The sequence below is a fragment of the Heloderma suspectum genome, chromosome 3 (assembly GCF_057233095.1).
Source record: "Heloderma suspectum isolate Gila_16-S chromosome 3, 16-S_ref, whole genome shotgun sequence".
Taxonomy (NCBI): domain Eukaryota; kingdom Metazoa; phylum Chordata; class Lepidosauria; order Squamata; family Helodermatidae; genus Heloderma; species Heloderma suspectum.
The window spans coordinates 39,950,939-39,970,567 of record NC_139460.1 but is presented as its reverse complement, the minus strand read 5'-3'; positions in this window follow the sequence as shown (position 1 = coordinate 39,970,567).

The window sequence follows — 19,629 nt, the reverse complement described above, 5'->3', positions numbered from 1 at the left end:
TGAATTCCATTTCAGAGAAGCTCTTGGGGACCATATTCCACTAGTGGGTGGAGCCACAGGCAAAAGTGGGAGGCCCCCAACCCTCCAAATTCCATTGTTACCAGTTTATAGAAGAAAGCATTTCTACTCAGAAGTAAGCATGAGCATAGAATCATAGAAACATAGAATAGTAGGATTGAAAGAGGCCTATAAGACCATTGAGACCAACCCCCCTGCTCAATGCAGGAATCCGAGTCAAAGCATCCCTAACAGATGGCTGTCCAGCCTCGTCTTGAATCCCTCCAGTGTGGGAGAGCCCACCACCTAGGGATGTCAGAGAATTCCGCAACGGATCTCAGTGAGGCCGAATACCAGTACATTCGGCCCCCCGAAATCCCCGAAGCCCCCGCCCCCCAACCCATGAAAGGCGCGCGAAATGGAGCGCTTACCTGCTCCCGTCCGCGCTGCTTTGCGAATCGCAGCCGTCCTGCGGCCACCATTCACTTTCTCTTCATAGCTGTGATAGGCTATGTAAATACTTACGTAGCCTATCACGGCTAACGCAGGGACACCATTTGCATCCCTCACAGCAGGGGGAGAAAAACCCAGCGTACGCAAATGGCAGCAGCTACCGCCATTTGCGTACGCTGGGGTTTTTTTCCCCCTGCCATGATAGGCTATGTAAGGTAGCCGCCGCCATTTGCATACACTGGGTTTTTTTTCCCCCTGCCGTGATAGGCTACGTAAATATTTACGTAGCCTATCATGGCTAAATACAGGGATGCAAATGGCGCGGCTATGACAACCGCCATTTGCGTCCCTGCAGGGCTGCCCAGCGGTTGGATGTCCGGCTGCGGGTGGCCAGAGCCGGCCAGCGGCTCTGTGGCTTGGCCGCGGAGTGGAGCCAGCCGGGCAGGATTCCAGGGGGGAGGACTGGATCGCTTCCCCCCCACATCGAGGATTCCAGGGGGAGGGACAGAGTACCTCCCCCCCCAGCGGAAACAGAATGGAACGGAAGGTAAGTGTTCCATCCATCCCTACCACCACCTCCCTAGGTAATTGGTTCCATGGTCATATTGCTCTAACAGTCAGAAAATTTTTCCTGATGTTCAGCCAGAATCTGGCTTCCTGTAACTTGAGCCCATTATTCTGTGTCCTGCACTCTGGGATGATCGAGAAAAGATGCTGGCCTTCCTCTATGTGACAACCTTCAAGTACTTGAAGAGTGCTATCATACCTCCCCTCAGTTTTCACTTCTCAAGGCTAAACATGCCCAGTTCTTTCAGTCTTTCCTCATAGGGCTTTGTTTCCAGTCCCCTGATCATCTTCATTGCCCTCCTCTGTGTCAGGAGCGCCCTAGCTACCTCTTGCAGTCCCCTCCAATAGCCAACTCAGGACACAGACGACAAGGATTCTTTCCGAGGCTTTATTCCTTTATTACTTTATGACTCAGATACTAATCACTAGTGACTAAGCAAGGAACTGCACTGGGGACAGATAGCAGAGTAGCCTAAGCTCCAGGTACGGCAGTTGGTCCCTGTTTGAATGGGAACCATGGGAAGACTCTGAACTTATGGGCTATGGAGAGATCCTCCCTCTTTCCCTTGGGTCCTTGGGACACAACCATTGTTTGAGCGCCAAACGAGCAGTACGCCTCCTTTCAGCGCCCTCCATCTATTGGTGCTCCCTGCATCTGCGCCGAGCATCCAGCAAGCCCCCCTCCAGTGCTCTCTCACTGCCAGGGTCACTATCTATCCCAGGAATGCTGGCAGGAGGAATCTTTGCCAGCTGCTGTGCTTGTGAGAGATGAGTGAGCTCCTCTCCCATGGATTACTGTTCCTCCTCAGAATCAGAACTGCTCTGGGGCTCTATGGGCTGAGTTTCCACCCTGACATCATCCCCGCTCCCATGAGGCCCCCCCTCATGCTCCTACCCTGGGGCCCTGGGTTTATAGGGGTACAGCTGGTGGAAGCGCCTCAGCAGCAATGGAGCATGCACATTTTCTGTGGGTTCCCAGGATCGCTCATCTGGCCCGTACCCCTTCCAGTCCACCAGATATTGCAGGTGGCTGCGAGAAAGGTGGGAGTCCAGAATCTCCGTGACCTCAAACTCCTCCTCCCCCTCCACCAGCACTGGCAGCGGGGGGGGAGCCGGCCGAGCGATGAGGGTCACCAGAAACCAGGGGGGACAGCAAGGACCGATGAAAAACAGGATGGATCTTCATGGAGGGGGGGGGGAGCCAGATGAAAAGCAACAAGGTTAATCTGGGCCGTAATCTGGAAAGGCCCTGTGCGGCGAGGCGCGAGCTTCCTTGCGGGCGAGTAAGAGGGGAGGTATTGGGTGGACAACCAAACCCAGTCCCCCAGTTGCAGAGACAGACCCAGCTGGCGCCGCCAGTCCGCAGAGGCCTTGTAGGCTGTCTTTGTTTGCTCGAGGGAGTCCCGTAAGAGGTGGTGTACCACTCACAACTTCTCTAAAAACTCATGGGCCGCCGGCACCGAAGAGGGAGCTAGGGTGCATGGGAAAGCCTTGGGGTGGTAACCAAAATTGGCAAAAAAATGGAGTCTGGCAGGTGGAAGCATGGTAGGCATTGTTATAAGCAAATTCTGCGAGAGGCAGCAAGGAAAACCAGTCATCTTGCTGGTAATTGACATAACAGCGCAAATATTGCTCCAGAGTCGCACTGGTGCGCTCGGTCTGACCGAACGTCTGTGGATGGTGGGCGGAGGAAAGACGGAGCGTCACATGGAGAAGCCCAAGTAGTTCCCTCCAGAAATGGGCAGTGAATTTGGCTCCCCTATCCGAAATGAGACCCTCGGGCCATCCATGGAGCCGGAAAACATGCGCCAAAAACAGTTCCGCCATCTCCCTGGCTGTGGGCAACCCAGAGCCGGGGATGAAATGGGCCATCTTAGAAAACAAATCCACCACCACCAGAATAGTGGACTTACCATGTGAGCGAGGCAAGTCGGTGATGAAGTGAAGGGAGAGTAGCTTCCAAGGACCTGAGGGGGTAGGCAGGGGGTGAAGCAAGCCTGTGGGCTTGCTTGAGGGGGGTTTTGACCGCTGGCAGGTGGGGCAGGAGGCGACATAGGTCTTGACGTCCCGACACACATGAGGCCACCAAAAATCCCGCATCACTCCGTGCAGGGTCTTGGCGAAGCCAAAATGCCCAGCAGTGGGGAGTCATGGCACTGATGGAGGACTTTCTCGCGGAGGGGTCTAGAAGGCACATAGACCCGGCTGGAATGGTAAAGCAGGCCACCTTGCAGAAAGAAGGGGGTAGACTGGGGGGGGGCAGAGGCTAGCCCCAATTCCTCCACCTTTGTGCGGACAAAAGCATCCTGAGCCTGTTCAGAGCGAAGAGTGAGGAACCGCAGCTGCTGCGAGACTCAGGGCGGGGGGAGAATCAGAGAAGGGGAGGGACTCTCCTCACCCCCTAGCTGGAGGTCTGGCTTATGAGAAAGAGCATCTGCTTGCAGGTTGTCGGAGGCCTTCACATGGCAAATCTTAAGGTGGAACCGGGAAAAAAAAAGCGACCACCTAATCTGCCGCTGGCTTAAGGCACGGGCTGTCTGAAGATGTTCCAGGTTGCGATGGTCAGTTCTAACTTTGACTGGGTGCTGTGCCCCCTCCAGAAGATGACGCCAGGTCTCCAAAGCAGACTTGATGGCCAACAGTTCCTTCTCCCAGATGGTATAATTCCTCTCAGACATGTTCAGCTGCCTGGAGTGGTAGGCGCAGGGTTGCAACCTGCTGCCCGCCCGATCTGGCTGAAAAAGCACCGCCCCCACTGCAAAGTCAGAGGCATCAGTTTGCACTACAAAAGGCTTCCTTGGGTCGGAATGTAACAGGAGTGGCTCAGAACTAAAAAGTTTCTTAAGTTCCTCGAAAGCCTGTTGGGCAGATGCCATCCAATGAAAAGGAGATTTCCTGCCCTTAAGGAGGTCTGTGAGAGGAGATGTCAATCGAGCAAAGCTGGGCAGGAACTTTCTGTAAAAATTAGCAAACCCCAGAAGACGTTGCAAGTCCTTCTTGGTGGATGGAGACTGCCAGGAGAGGACAGCTTGGACCTTTGCAGGATCCATCCTAATACCGTCAGCTGAGATAATTTTCTTTGCACCCGAAGAAAGAGGACGCCCATCGATGGTCTCCACTGCCAAGGGGGCAGGAAGAGGCAGGGTAGGAATCTTGTGGAAGTGAGCGAACTTTTCATCCATGAGACTGGTCATAGCCCCAGAGTCCACTAAAGCTAGGTCCTCCACCCCACCCCACTGGGAGGAGCAGAGGTGAACATGCAATAGCAGATGGGAGGGTGGGGGGGTTGTGGAAGGCGCCCACCTGGTGGGGAACCGACCCCCACACTGGAGACCCCCAACAGGCTTGGGGGGCAGCCTAGTCAGGCCTGGGGATGAGGAGGAGGAGGGGGAGGCAGCGGGGCTGCGGGTCTGGCGCAGCAGGTTTTGGCAAAATGTCCCAGCTTTCCACACCAAAAGCATCGGCACTCCGTGCATCGCCGCTCTAGTTCCTCCGACCACAGCGGGGCTCGGGTAGCTCCCAGCTGCACTGGGGTCTCCTCCACCCCCACCGCAGGGGCGGGGGGTGGGCGAGGGGGCAGGAAGCATGGGGGAATGGGAGGAGGGAAATCTCAGCCTCCAGCACCCCGCCGGGTCTGCCAGAGCCCCTCCAGCCGACTATCTATCTGGAGGCAGGTCTGGATGAGGTCCTCCAAAGTAGGCAGGCTAAGCGTGTGTGCCAACTCATTCAAGATCTCGTTGTTCAAACCGTCCAAAAACTGAGCCACCAGCATGGCATCATTCCACTGTAAATCCTGCATCAGCAAGTGAAAAGTTGTCACGTAGCTGGAAACTGAGTCCTTGCCCTGCCTGAGGCAGCGATCTTCCCGAGAAGCCGTCTGCGTGCCGTGCACAGAGGGTCACCAAAAAATCTGGCCATTGCTGTCATGAAACCTTGATAATCCCCGAGCAGGGGGTCATTAGCGAGAAGAAGTCCCGAAACCCATCTAGCTGCCATGCCTGAAAGTAGGTTAATGATAAAGCCCACATGAACCTGTTCTGTCAGGAAATCCTCAGGTCGTAGGCGCATGTACAGCTCCGATTGGGTACAGAAAATCTGAAAAAGTCCTTTCTCACCAGAAAACTTCTCTGGCAGAGCCACCGGGCACTTGCGGCAGGGGGAAATCGGAGGTGGTGGGGATTGAACCGCAGCTTGCAGACTCTGTACGGCAGTCGTCAGTTGAGCCACTTGATCACAAAGAGCCTGGTTCTCTTGCGCAAGAGCTTGCACCGCCGGGTCCATGGCAACCTCCAGAGGCAGTAGGAGCAGAGAGAAAAAAAAAGAGGAACAGGGACCAAGCTGTCAGGAGCGACTTAGCTGCCTCTTGCAGTCCCCTCCAATAGCCAACTCCAGACACAGATGACGAGAATTCTTTCCTAGACTTTATTCCTTTATTACTTTATGACTCTTTCAGATACTAATCACTAGCAACTAAGCAAGGAACTGCACTGGGGACAGATAGCAGAGTAGCCTAAGCTCCAGGTAAGGCAGTTGGTCCACGTTTGAAGGGGAACCGCAGGAAGACTCTGAAGTTATGGGCTATGGAGAGATCCTCCCTCTTTCCCTTGGGTCCTCAGGACGTGACCGTTGTTTGAGCACCAAACAAGCGGTACACCTCCTTTCGGCACCCTCCATCTGTCGTCACTCCCTGTGTCTGCGCTGAGTGTCCAGCAAGCCCCCTCCAGCGCTCTCTCACTGCCAGGGTCACTATCTATCCCAGGAATGCTGGCAGGAGGAATCTCTGCCAGCTGCTGTGCTTGTGAGAGATGAGCGAGCTCCTCTCCCACGGATTGCTGTTCCTCCTCAGAATCAGAACTGCTCTGGGGCTCTATTGGCTCAGTTTCCACCCTGACACTCTGAACCTTTTCCAGTTGGTCTGCATCCTTCTTAAAGTGTGGTGCCCAGAACTGGACACAGTGCTCAAGATGAGGCCTAACCAGTGCTGAGTAGAGGGGAACTAGTACTACATGTGATTTGGAAGCTATGCTTCTATTAATGCAGCCCCAAATAGCATTTGCCTTTTTTTGCAGCCACATCACATTGTTGGCTCATATTCAGCTTGTCATCTACAACAGTTCCTATATCCTTCTCGCTTGTAGTATTGTTGAGCCACATATCGCCCATCTTGTAACTGTGCATTTGGTTTCTTTTTCCTAGGTGCAGAACTTGGCATTTATCCTTATTAAATGTCATTCTGTTGTTTTCTGCCCAGCGCTCCAGTCTATCAAGATCACTTTGAATTTTGTTTCTGTCTTCCAGGGTATTAGCTATCTCATCCAATTCTGTGTCATTTGCAAATTTGATCAGCATTCCCTGCACCTCCTCCTCCAAGTCATTAATAAAAACGTTGAAGACCACTGGGCCCAGGACTGAGCCCTGCAGTACCCCACTTGCTACCTCTCCCCAGTTTGAGAAGATCCCATTGATAAGCACTCTTTGAGTCCGATCCTGTAGCCAACTGTGGATCCACCTGATCGTTGTTTCGTCTAGCCCACTTTTAGCTAGTTTCCTAATCGGGATATCATAAGGCACTTTGTTGAAAGCTTTGCTGAAGTTGAGATATATTATGTCCACAGCATTCCCACAGTCCACAAGGGAGGTTCCCTGATCAAAAAATGAGATTAGTCTGGCAGGATTTGTGCTTGATAAATCCATGTTGGCTTCGAGTAATCACTGCATTGTTTTCAAGGTGTTTACAGATGGATTGCTTTATAATCTCCTCCAGAATTTTCCCAGGGACTGATGTCAGACTGACTGGTCTGTAGTTTGCAGGTTCCTCCTTTTTGCCTTTTTTGAAGATAGGGACAACATTAGCCCTAGGGATGTATGAAAGTCACTCACCTTTTGACGAAATGTGATTCGAGGTGGGGGGGAGGTGCTCCGTCCCTCCCCCCCAAAATTCTGGCCAGGGGGAGGCGCTCCGTCCCTCCCCCCCGAATCCTGGCCGGCCAGGTCTGCAAATGGCGGTGGCTGTAGCCGCTGCCGTTTGCGTCCCTGCAGTGAGCCGTGATAGGCTACATAAATGTTTACGTAGCCTATCACAGCTGAGTAAAAAAACCCAAAAAACCGCGCGTACGCAAATGGCGGCGCCCATGGGCACCGCCATTTGCATTCCTTATTTTGCCACGTCTAGTCTACGTAAACATTTACGTAGACTACAGCGAAAATAAGGGGAACACAAATAGCGTAGCGTCTACGCTATCTGCGTTCTCTTATTTTTGCCGTAGTCTACGTAAATGTTTACGTAGACTAGACGTGCCAAAATAAGGAACACAAATGGCGGCGCCCATGGGCGCCGCCATTTGCGTACGCTCGGTTTTGGGGGGGTTTTTTACTCAGCCATGATAGGCTACGTAAACATTTACGTAGCCTATCATGGTATTTTTTAAAGATCTAGCTGTGATAGGCTACGTAAATCTTTACGTAGCCTATCACGTTTTTGTTTTGTTTTTGTTTTTTTTACTGGAAATGGCGGCGGTGGCAGCTGGTCGGAAGACCGGCCGCTGCAGCTGCCGCTGCCGCCAGGAAGATTCGCTGAAGGTAAGTCCCGTCCCAGGGGGGCGGGGGGGGCAGACCGTTTCGCCACTGATTTCGGGGGGCCGAATGCGCTGGCATTTGGCCTTCCCGAGATTCGTGGCGAAATTCTCTGACATCCCTAATTAGCCCTCCTCCAGTCATCTGGCACTTCACCCGTCCTCCATGATTTTCGAAAGATATTTGACGAATGGTCGTGAGAGTTCTTCTGCCAGTTCCTTTATTACTCTAGAATGCAGTTCATCTGGCCCTGGAGATCTGAACTTATTCAAAGTAATTAGGGGTTCCTTGACCATATGTATGTCAATCTCAAGCTACAATCCTGCTCTTTCAGCCTGTACTTTGCCCTTGTCAGGGAGGTCATTCTCTTTCGGGAGAAGACTGTGCTGAAGTAGGAATTGAGCACCTCTGCCTGTTCTTTGTCATCTGTTATCATTTTGCCATCCTCATTGAATAGTTGAACTACCATTTCTTTCCTCTGTCTTTTACTATGCACATATTGTCACGATTCCCTTAGCCCCCACTTCACTTCAATGCCGAAACATACACAGAAGAGGGGCTTCAGCTTACAGCTTTTAATCTATTACTTCACAGGGTCATACAGATGCAAATTCTCAGAGAAACTCTCCTTCTACAAGGAATGCCTTCAGGGGATCCAAATGGAATTTATGAGAGTTGCCTATCGTTTGAAGAGGGAGGCAGTCTTGCTAGCTTAACTTAAGGGGGGGGGGAGGTCCCTCTCTTCTCCTGAGGCCTCTAAGTGCAGATTCTCATGCAAGGCCAATCGGGTAGAGCATCTAAGTTCCGCCCCGCCTTCTCTGTCTTTGCTCTGCACCTGCGCCTGGCATCTATTAGGTCAACCTCCTGCTCTCTGCCTCTCACGGGGGGTGGGGGGGCAGGAGGAACCCTCAAGCTCAGCCATCTGTACATTTGTAACCTGAGAAGCAGATCTACTCATATCTGGACTAGCCTGGGAAAACGCCTCCCCCATGTCTGATCGGTCTCCTTCAGAATCTGAACTGCTATCCCACTCCCTGCACTCAGAATCACCCCTGACACATATCTGAAGAAAGCTTTTTTGTTGCTTTTAGCATCCCTCGCTAACCTCAGCTGGTTCTCAGCTTTAGCCTTCTTGACACCATCCCTGCAATTCTGTGCTACCTGCCTGTACTCCTTTGTAGCTTGGCCATCATTCCACTTCCTATATGTGTCCTTTTTTGTTGTCAGATCATTTCTAAGCTTTCTGTGAAGCCACATTGGCTTCTTCTGTTGTCTTCCATCTTTTTTTCTTGTTGGAATTGTTTGCAATCGTGCCTTTAGAATTTCCTTTTTTTAAAGCAGCACATCTATTGACAAATAAGCAGGATAAGCCTCTGTATATTCAGAAGTAAGCAGGACTAATCACCCAGCAGCACTTTCAAATACAATCCCAAGTATCAAGCCCATGCATGTCTACTCAGAAGTAAGCAGGAAAGAATTACTCAGCAGCACTTTCAGAAAGCATCCCAAACACCAGGCCATTGCATGTCTACTCAGAAGTAAGCATAAGCATAATGTCTACTCACAGGCAAGCCTCTGCATGACTACTTAGAAGCAAGCAGGACTGAATCACTCAGCATCTTCCTGCCCCTGCCCCTGCCTCCTCTGCCTTGCAGGGGAAAGCCTGTATCTCTGATCAGTAGCTGATCGGAGAGGAAGTGCTTTCCCCTGCTAAGCACTGAGAAAGGCAGCCTGAATGAGAAGGAGCTTTTCCCTTTGTGGCAGAGGGAGCAGGGCCAGGGAAAGAAGTTGCCAGGCCAGATGGGGAACACCCACGGGCCTTATCAAGCCTTCAACTGTAAGTTCACCATCCCTGATATAATTCAACTTCTGCTGGATGCAGGAAACCCAAAGCTAGAGCATCCCCAAGAGATAGCAAACTAAGATCTAAAACTTCAAGAATCTGAAGTTGGTTACAGAACCTTGTTTCATCCAGACCTGGTAACCAGAGTTTCCTGGTTCAGATGTGGAAGTCTTTAACTGTGGTCCGTTGAGAAGGAAAGGGGTGGTGCACAAAGCTCATGCATAAAAAATTGAGCCAAATAAATGGAGATATATCCAAGCTGGGCCATTGTATTAGTAAATCAGGGGTTGGTCGTGGGCTATACACTGACAAATAAATACATATTTTTGTTTGTTCTTTCAAATTGATATTTGGATTTTAAATTTGTGACCCACCTTGTAGCCTTTTGTTGTTGTTGTTGTTGTTCAAGAGGCAAGATATAAATCTTTTAAGAAATAATATAAATGACTGCAATAAGATTTGCTACATATAAATATGAGATTACAAGTCACCAGCATTAAGGTTGAACAGATATAACTATCTGGCCCCCAGAACACACAGGACTATTTGCATGAAAAAGTTTATGATAGTCTTGTTCTTCCAAATCAATCACTTTGGAGTCCCAGGGTCAATGGCCCACATGCTTTTGCTCATTATTTTGGGTCATGCAGGAAGTCATATGTACATACTGTATATTGTGAAATCCACTTATCCAAGCCCTGTGCAGATACTACATTGAGTTAATGGAGACTGATGGATCCAATTTTGGTGGGGCTGTGAATCCATTCTGGGTTTTGGTCAGAACTATCCAGAACTCTAAAGAAGCTATCCAAGGTGCCAGACCTATTTTGGGGATAGAGTTCAGCACCTTGAATAGCTTCTTTAGAGCTCTGACAGAAACCCAGAATGCACTTACAGCCCCACTGAAATCAGAGCCACCAGCCTCCACAGTATTGAATGGGCAAATCCAGACCTAGGCATGCTTAGAGTAGACCCATTGAATTAATGGGACTTAAATTAATCACAGTCTCAGCAGCCTGGCCAGGTGATGGATAATGGGAGCTATAGGCCAAAACATCTGGAAGGCAACAGGTTGCCCACCTGAGATAAGCCTTTGATTGGATCCAGCAAGGTGCTTCTTGTGTTCTTAAGGACTTCAGCCCATATCTCCCAAATCCTAATCCTCTTGCCACTAGGTGACGTTGATTTTTAGAGTATCTGTCTAAGGAGCTCCACATACATAGCCTTTGCAGCCAGTGGATTAACTAAGCACTGTAAGCATAATCATTAATGGTGATATAAACCCATTTATCCAACTGTGCACCAAAACAGCATGTCCTGTACTGATCTTATAATGCTACTTTGTATACATCCTAGGGAGAGGGGGACTTGTATAATATAAATGCCAATAACTGAAATCTACAGTGATCAGTCTGTCTCTTGCAGCATACACATTGTGCATGAGATATAAAGGAAAATGGGGAGGCTGAATCGTTTTTCACAACGTGCTTTAAACCTGCTCTCCATCATCGTCTTTCCAACTGCGCTAAATCCATTTAGATAAATGAATGGTTCAAGTTTTTAATTCACATAGGACAGACGTGACTTGTAAAAGCGGGGGGGGGGATCTACTGTTCCCTTAGAAATTGTTTTTAAATTGCCTCTGTCACTTCTCAAATGCAAGGATTGCCAAAACGAACCAGCCTCAGTACCTTTTGCTCCTTAGGGAAGCAGCTGAGCAACTGAGTGATTTTTATGGCACTCTGCAATGCAGACAAACATATCTTACTTTTTCTTTTTTTAAGTGAAGCTGAACGACCTTCCTGAGAAACATCCAAGGAGCCTTCTGTGGCATTCATCCGTATCCTCCTGCAGTGTTTCTATTCTGGGCAGATGCAGGTCATCTCTGAATTGTTTTGTGGGATTATATGCTTTAAGTGATTGAAGTGGTGCATTTGAAAGCCAGAGAGAGGCTTCCAGGATCTCTTCGGGTAAAGCTTATTGCAAGGTTGATATTCGTATGGATGCTGACTTTTACAGGCAAGATAACATAAAAAGGAAGCAATAAGGGACGTGCATAGTGATTCTGCATCTCATTGACTTTAAGCAAACCTGGAGGCAAATATCTGTTTTCATCTGCTAATTCATTTAAATAGTGTCAGATTTATTCTGCCAGCCAGACATAAACCTTGATTACTCTTCCTGTATTAAAGAAACAAGCAGTCATTAGGTAAAGGAATCAGATTCTTAGTGATTGTTGTTGTTCAGTCGTTCAGTCGTGTCCGACTCTTCGTGACCCCATGGACCATAGCACGCCAGGCCTTCCTGTCCTGCGCTCTCTCCCGGAGCGTGCTCAAGTTCATATTCATTGCATCCATGATGCTATCTAGCCATCTCATCCTCTGCCGTCCCCTTCTCCTTTTGCCTTCAGTCTTTCCCAGCATCAGGGTCTTTTCCAGAGAGTTTTCTCTTCGCATTAGGTGGCCAAAATATTGGAGCTTCACCTTCATTATCTGTCCTTCCAATGAGCACTCAGGGTTGATTTCCTTTAGGATGGACTGATTTGACCTCCTTGCAGTCCAGGGGACTCGTAGGAGTCTTCTCCAGCACCACAGTTCGAAAGCATCAATTCTTCGGCGCTCCGCCTTCCTTATAGTCCAGCTCTCACATCCATACATTACTACTGGGAAAACCATAGCTTTGATTAGACGGACCTTTGTCGGCAAGGTGATGTCTCTGCTTCTTACTATGCTGTCTAGGTTGGCCATAGCTTTCCTCCCAAGGAGCAAGCGTCTTTTAATTTCATGGCTACAGTCACCGTCTGTGGTGATCTTGGAGCCCAAGAAAGTAAAATCTGTCACTGCTTCCATTTCTTCCCCTTCTATATGCCAGGAAGTGATGGGGCCAGATGCCATGATCTTCGTTTTTTTAATGTTGAGTTTCAAACCAGCTTTTGCACTCTCCTCTTTCACCCTCAACAAGAGGCTCCTTAGATCCTCTTCGCTTTCTGCCATTAGGGTGGTATCGTCTGCATATCGGAGGTTGTTGATAATTCTCCCAGCAATCTTAATTCCGACCTCTGATTCATCCAACCCGGCATTTCTCATGATGTACTCTGCATATAAGTTAAATAAGCAGGGTGACAATATGCAGCCTTGTCGTACTCCTTTCCCAATTTTGAACCAATCGGTTGTTCCATGTCTGGTTCTTACTGTTGCTTCTTGACCCTCGTACAGGTTTCTCAGGAGACAGGTAAGGTGGTCTGGTACTCCCATCACTTTCAGAATTTGCCACAGTTTGTTGTGATCCACACAATCAAAGGCTTTAGCGTAGTCAATGAAGCAGAAATAGACGTTTTTCTGGAATTCTCTTGCTTTCTCCATGATGCAGCGAATGTTGGCGATTTGATCTCTAGTTCCTCTGCCTCTTCTAAACCCAGCTTGTACTTCCGGTAGTTCTCGGTTCGCATACTGCTGAAGCCTAGCTTGTAGGATTTTGAGCATCACCTTGCTGGCATGTGAAATGAGTGCAATGGTGCGGTAGTTTGAACACTCTTTGGCGTTGCCCTTCTTTGGAATTGGAATGTAAACTGACCTTTTCCAGTCTTGTGGCCACTGTTGAGTGTTCCAGATTTGTTGGCATATTGAATGCAGCACTTTAACAGCATCATCTTTTAGGATTTTAAATAGCTCAGCTGGAATACTGTCATCTCCGCTAGCTTTATTGTTACTAATGCTTCCTAAGGCCCACTTGACTTCACTCTCTAGGATGTCCGGCTCAAGTTCAGTGACCGCACTATCATGGCTATCAGGGACATTCAGATCTTTCCTGTATAGTTCTTCTGTGTATTCTTGCCACCTCTTCTTAATCTCATCTGCTTCTGTTAGGTCCCTGCCTTCTTTGTCCTTTATCATGCCCATCTTTGCACAAAACGTTCCCTTGAGATCTCCGATTTTCTTGAAGAGATCTCTAGTCTTTCCCATTCTGTTGTTTTCCTCGATTTCTTTGCATTGTTCACTTAAGAAGGCCTTCTTGTCTCTCCTTGCTATTCTCTGGAACTCTGCATTCAGTTGGGTATATCTTCCCCTTTCTCCCTTGCTTTTCGCTTCCCTTCTTTCCTCAGCTACTTGTAAAGCCTCATCAGACAGCCCCTTTGCTTTCTTGCATTTCTTTTTCTTTGGGATGGATTGAGTTGCTGCCCCCTGAACAATGTTACGGACCTCCGTCCATAGTTCCTCAGGCACTCTGTCTATCAGGTCTAATCCCTGAAATCTATTCCTCACCTCCACTGTATATTCATCAGGGATATGATTTAGGTCATACCTGAACGGTTTAGTGGTTTTCCCGACGTTCTTCAATTTAAGCCGAAATTTTGCAAGAAGCAGCTCATGATCTGAGCCACAGTCAGCTCCAGGTCTTGTTTTTACTGACTGTATGGAGCTTCTCCATCTTTGGCTGCAAAGGACATAATCAATCTGATTTCGATATTGACCATCTGGTGATATCCATGTGTAGAGTCGCCTCTTGTGCTGTTGGAAAAGAGTGTTTGCTATGATCAGCATGTTCTCTTGGCAAAACTCTATTAGCTTTTGTCCTGCTTCATTTTGTACACCAAGGCAATGCCTGCCTGTTATCCCGGTGATTTCTTGACTTCCTACTTTAGCATTCCAATCCCCTATGATGAAGAGGACGTCTTTTTTTGGTGTTAGTTCTAGAAGGTGTTGTAGGTCTTCATAGAACTGATCAACCTCAGCTTCTTCGGCCTCAGTGGTTGGGGCATAGACTTGAATTACTGTGATGTTGAATGGTTTGCCTTGGATTCGTACTGAGATCATTCTATCATTTTTAAGATTGTACCCCAGTACTGCTTTTCCCACCCTTTTGTTGACTATGAGTGCTACTCCATTTCTTCTAAGGGATTCTTGCCCACAATAGTAGATATGATGGTCACCTGAATTAAATTCGCCCATGCCTGTCCATTTTAGTTCGCTGATTCCCAAGATGTCGATGTTCAATCTTGCCATCTCATGTTTGACCACCTCCAGCTTACCTTGATTCATTGATCTGACATTCCAGGTTCCTAAACAATATTGTTCTTTACAGCATCGGATCTTCTTTTCACCACCAGACACATCCACAGCTGAGTGTCCTTTCGGGTTTGGCCCAGCCGCTTCACTCTTTCTGGCGCTACTTGGAAATACCCTCTGCTCTTCCCCAGTAGCATATTGGACACCTTCCGACCTGAGGGGCTCATCTTCCGGCGTCATAACTTTTAGCCTTGTGATACGTTCCATGGGGTTTTCTTGGCAAGAATCCTGGAGTGGGTTGCCATTTCCTTCTCCAGTGGACCACATTTTGTCAGAACTCTCTGCCATGACCTGTCCGTCTTGGGTGGCCCTGCACGGCATAGCTTATGGCTTCACTGAGTTACGCAAGCCCCTTCGCCACAACAAGGCAGTGATCCATGAAGGGGATTCTTAGTGATACATACATGTTATTGTCTTACCTCCACTGACTACCAGATACTTACTGCTATTTATCTAGTCAATCTTTCATCACTTAATACTTTTAAGGGTCCAACCATTGTGACATGGGAGACCCATGTTTGGAGATCCCATTTTTTAAAAAATATATTTTTATTTATTAAATGTCTTAATCACCCATCTGGCCGGTCACCCAGCCACTCTGGGCGATGTACAACAATCAAAGTTGTACTGGCTGATGGGACAGAGAGAAGGCCATCCAAGGCTGATCTTGTTGAGTGGCCTGTCTGGTATTGCTGGAGGCGCTCCTTGAGATACGGCCAGAACCGTATAGGGTTTTAAAGGTCAAAGCCAACACCTTGAATTTGGCCTGGAAAACAACTGGTAGCCAGTGCAACTCCTTCAGCACTGGAGTGATGCGATCACACCAGCAGCCGCCTTTAATCAGGCGAGCCACGATGTTCTGCACCAGCTGCAGCTTCTGAACAGTCTTCAAGGGTAACCCTACGTAGAGCACATTACAGTAGTCTAGACGAGGGGAGACCAGGGCATGTACTACCGATGGGAGCAGATGGTTGGGAAGGTAGGGGCACAGCCACCATATCAGATGGAGTTGGTACAGTGCTGCCTGGCTCACAGCTGACACCTGAGGCTCCATGGATAGCTGGGAGTCTAAAATGACCCCTAGGCTGTGGACCTAGTCTTTCAAGGGTAGCTGTGCCCCATTCAACACCAGGTCAACATCCCCCAACCTCCCCTTGTCTCCCACCCAAAGTACCTCAGTTTTGTTTTGTCAGGGTTCTGTCTTTTTCTTTTTCAAAACACATTCCTGAGGATGGGATTTGGATCAAGGCCACAGTGTGGGGCAAGGGCAGTGGAGGCTGGTGGCTCTGGTTTCGGTGGGACTATGAATCCATTCTGGGTTTTAGTCAGAACCAGCCAGAACTCTAAAGGAGGCTGAACTCTATCCCCCAAATGGATTCAGCACCTTGGATAGCTCCTTTAGCATTCTGGCTGGTATCATCACCCCACTGAAATTGGAGCCACCAGCCTCCACTGGAGGAGGGGAGATCTAACTCTTCGTTTCACCCCCAGAGCTGCTATTAGCTGCAGAGGGAAAAACCTATGGGTTAGCTCAGGCATTTTCCCTCTGTGACTACAGCAGCTTTGGGGTGGGGGAAGCATACTCTAAGGGCACATATGTAGCTATACCTGAAGCTAAGCAGATCTACATCTGCTTAGTGCCTGGATGGGAGACCACCTGGAAACCCTGTGTAAGTCACCAAAACAGACATTACGTCTTTAAATCAGTACCTAACAGCTATGTCTCCCCCACATTGTAACTCTAAAGTAGGTGCAGTTGGCCTGATCCAGATTGGGACCCTAACTATTGGGGGTAGGGGGGCTTTTCAGATTTGCATCAGGGGCCCTGTGCCTATTCTAGAAATACGGATTCAAAGTACTGTCTGTTTTGGCCCTGAGTTCCATGATGGAAGAAAGGTAGGATATAAAGGTACTAAATAAATAAAGTTTGGAAATCAACCCGGAGGCGAACAGCTAACACCTGTCTGCACTGCTGTTAGTCTCAGGACTAAAGTAGACATAATATTAAATACAGCACTTGCTTCTGTGTCTTCCCGGGGTGGGGGGTGTTGGAATTGCGGTGGGAGAAGGAAGGGTTAAGCTCCTCCCTGTGCACTACAGTCCCAACTAAAATCATTCCCCACCCTGTGCCTGCTATTAATTTGGTTTATTTAAAACAGAGGTGCTGAATCTCTTCCAGCCCAAGGGCCCAATTCCATTTCAGAGAAGCATGCTAGTGGTGGGTGAAGCCAAAGGCAAAAGGGACGGGACAACAAATACCAGTGCATTTTAGATTAAAGCCTTAGGAGAGGGATTTCAGCCTCTTGGTGGTGCGGGAACTGCACAAAAGCAGTGGAGGCCGGTGGCCCCCAATTTTGGTGCGGCTGTAATGCCATTCTGAGTTTTAGTCAGAACCAGCCAGAACTCTAAAGCAGCTCTCCAAGGTGCTGAACCTATTTGGAGGATAGGGTTCAGCACCTTGGATATCTCCTTTAGAGTTCTGGCTGGTTCTGACTAAAACCCCACCAAAATTGGAGCCAGCAGCCTCCCCTGTATAAAAGCCATCATGCCAGATGACTGGGGGAAAGGGGTGGGAAGGGGGCATAGCCATGTGGTGAACCCTGGAAGGCCAGGTTTGGCCCATGTGCCTGACATTCTGCGCCACTGATTTAAAAGCTGCAGTAGCAAGTGACATATTTAGCATTGTTTCTAGCTTGGCCCTGAGTGTATAAGCCTCTCTACCCGAGGCATGTATTGTGCCCTTGTGATTCCTCAATCAAGTTAGTTTGCAGATGCTTTACACGACGTTGTCATCCTCCAGAGCCTCTCCCGTTCTTTGCAACCATTATAGCCAGGGTGTTTTCCAACAAAGAAAGTCAGGTATTTCTGCGTATTTGCACAATTCTACTATACCACAGCACCACCTAGTGGTTGTGTAATGGAACATATAAAAAGGCAGAGAAAGAAAAACCCCTGGAAAAAAACATGTTAATGGAGCTGACCTTAATTCCACAAAGAATATGGAAGCAGAAGCCTTGGTAAAGTGGTGGGTTAAAAGCCTCATGTAGAAAAACTCTGTGACAGTGATGCAGGAGAGTATTTATTTCTTTGTCCCCATGGTGGTTCTCCAATTTAAATACCCCACCTCACCCCCCACAGGTCTAGTTGGGCCTGCAGTCTTTGGCAAACTTAAGAAATTGAGATACGTGTATACAAAGCAAATGGCACGTGCTTCTGTTCTTTTCTTGATCGGGTTAATCATAAGTGACGTGGCTGTGACCAGAGGTTCCAAATCTGAGTGAGAAAAAAAATTGAATTAATATTTTAATGGTTGGCTTCATGCTGCTTATTTTTTAGCTGCCAGTAGTAAAATTAAGTGTTGCATTTAATCCTATGTACTGTGCTTGTTTCTGAATACAGTTTGAGGCATTGACTTGTAAAACTACAGTAGCTGAGCCATTGTGTTTTGGAATGGAAACTGCCTTGGTCGCCCTGTGGGATGACCTGTGCCGGGAGGACAGGGGGAGTGCGACCCTGTTGATTCTCCTGGACCTCTCAGCAACTTTCGATACCATCGACCATGGTATCCCTCTGGATAGGTTGTCTGGGTTGGGAGTTGGAGGCACTGCACTACAGTGGTTCCGCTCCTACTTGGATGGCCGATTCCAGAAGGTGGTGCTGGGGGATTATTGCTCTGTGCCATGGCAATTGTGCCATGGGGTTCCACAGGGCTCTATTTTATCCCCTATGCTGTTTAACATCTACATGAAAACACTGGGGGAGGTTATCCGGAGGTGTGGGCTCTTTCTCATCTAACCCAGGTGAGGCAGTGGCTGTTCTGAATCAGGGCCTGGGCACGGTAATGGACTGGATGAGGACCAATAAACTGAAACTCAATCCAGACAAGACGGAGGTACTATTAGTGGGTGGTTTGTCTGCCCGGCTAGGTGATATTCAACCTGTTCTGGAGGGGGCTGCACTCCCCCTAAAGGATCACGTTCGTAGTCTGGGGGTGCTCTTGGATCCAGAACTGTCACTTGAGGCACAGGTGAACTCAGTGGCACCTAGCACTTCTTATCAGCTTAGGCTGGTATATCAGCTACGCCCTTATCTTGACAGATATAGCCTAGCTACAGTTATCCATACTCTGATAACTTCTCATCTGGACTACTGCAATGCGTTATACGTGGGGCTGCCTTTGAAAATGGTCCGGAAACTTCAGCTGGTCCAAAATAGGGCAGCAAGATTGTTAACAGGGACTGGCCAGCGAGCTCATACTTTTTCAGCTGCACTGGCTGCCAGTCCATATCTGGGCCTGATTCAAAGTGCTGGTATTAACATTTAAAGCCCTTAATGGCTTGGGGCCAGGTTATCTGAAGGATCACCTCCTCCCATATGTGCCTGCCTGGACCTTAAGATCATCCTCAGTGGTCCTTGTCCATGAGCCCCTGCCAAAGGAAGTGAGGCAGGTGGCTACTAGGAGGAGGGCTTTTTCTGCTGTGGCACCCCGGCTGTGGAATGAGCTCCCTAGTGAGGTTCACCTGGCACCTACATTGTATTCCTTTCGGCACCAGGTGAAGACCTTTTTCTTTTCCCAGGCATTTTAGCATTTTAGCTTTCTAGACGTTTAGCTCTGCTGTTTTAAATCTGTATTTTAAACACCTGCACTGCTGCTAGGTTTTATTGTGGTTGCATTGTTATATTGTGGTTTTAATGTTCTATATATTTTAAATTGTTTTATTGTGTGCCATTTGGTTTTAATTTTTGTGAACTGCCCAGAGTGCTTCGGCTATTGGGCAGTATAGAAATGAAATGAAATGAAATGAATAAATAAATAAATAAATAAATATGTGATCTTATTGGTCAGAGCTGGAGGTGCTCTTTCAGGTGTGTCACCTTGCCCAGGCCACTCTCATGTGAACTTTCTGTGCCTTAGGTTGGATACTTCCATACAGCTTAGATTAAATGCTAATGCTCCATGAATGTATTTTGCTAACCAACAAAGTTGGTTAGGCAGAGCATCATGATTATTTCTGTACATCGCTTTTAAGATGTCAGGTTTTGTATTGCCATTTGGAATTGATCCAGACACAGTCTGTACTTCTGTTGTATAATTATGCAAAAGGAATCTGACATTATAGCAGCCAGAAC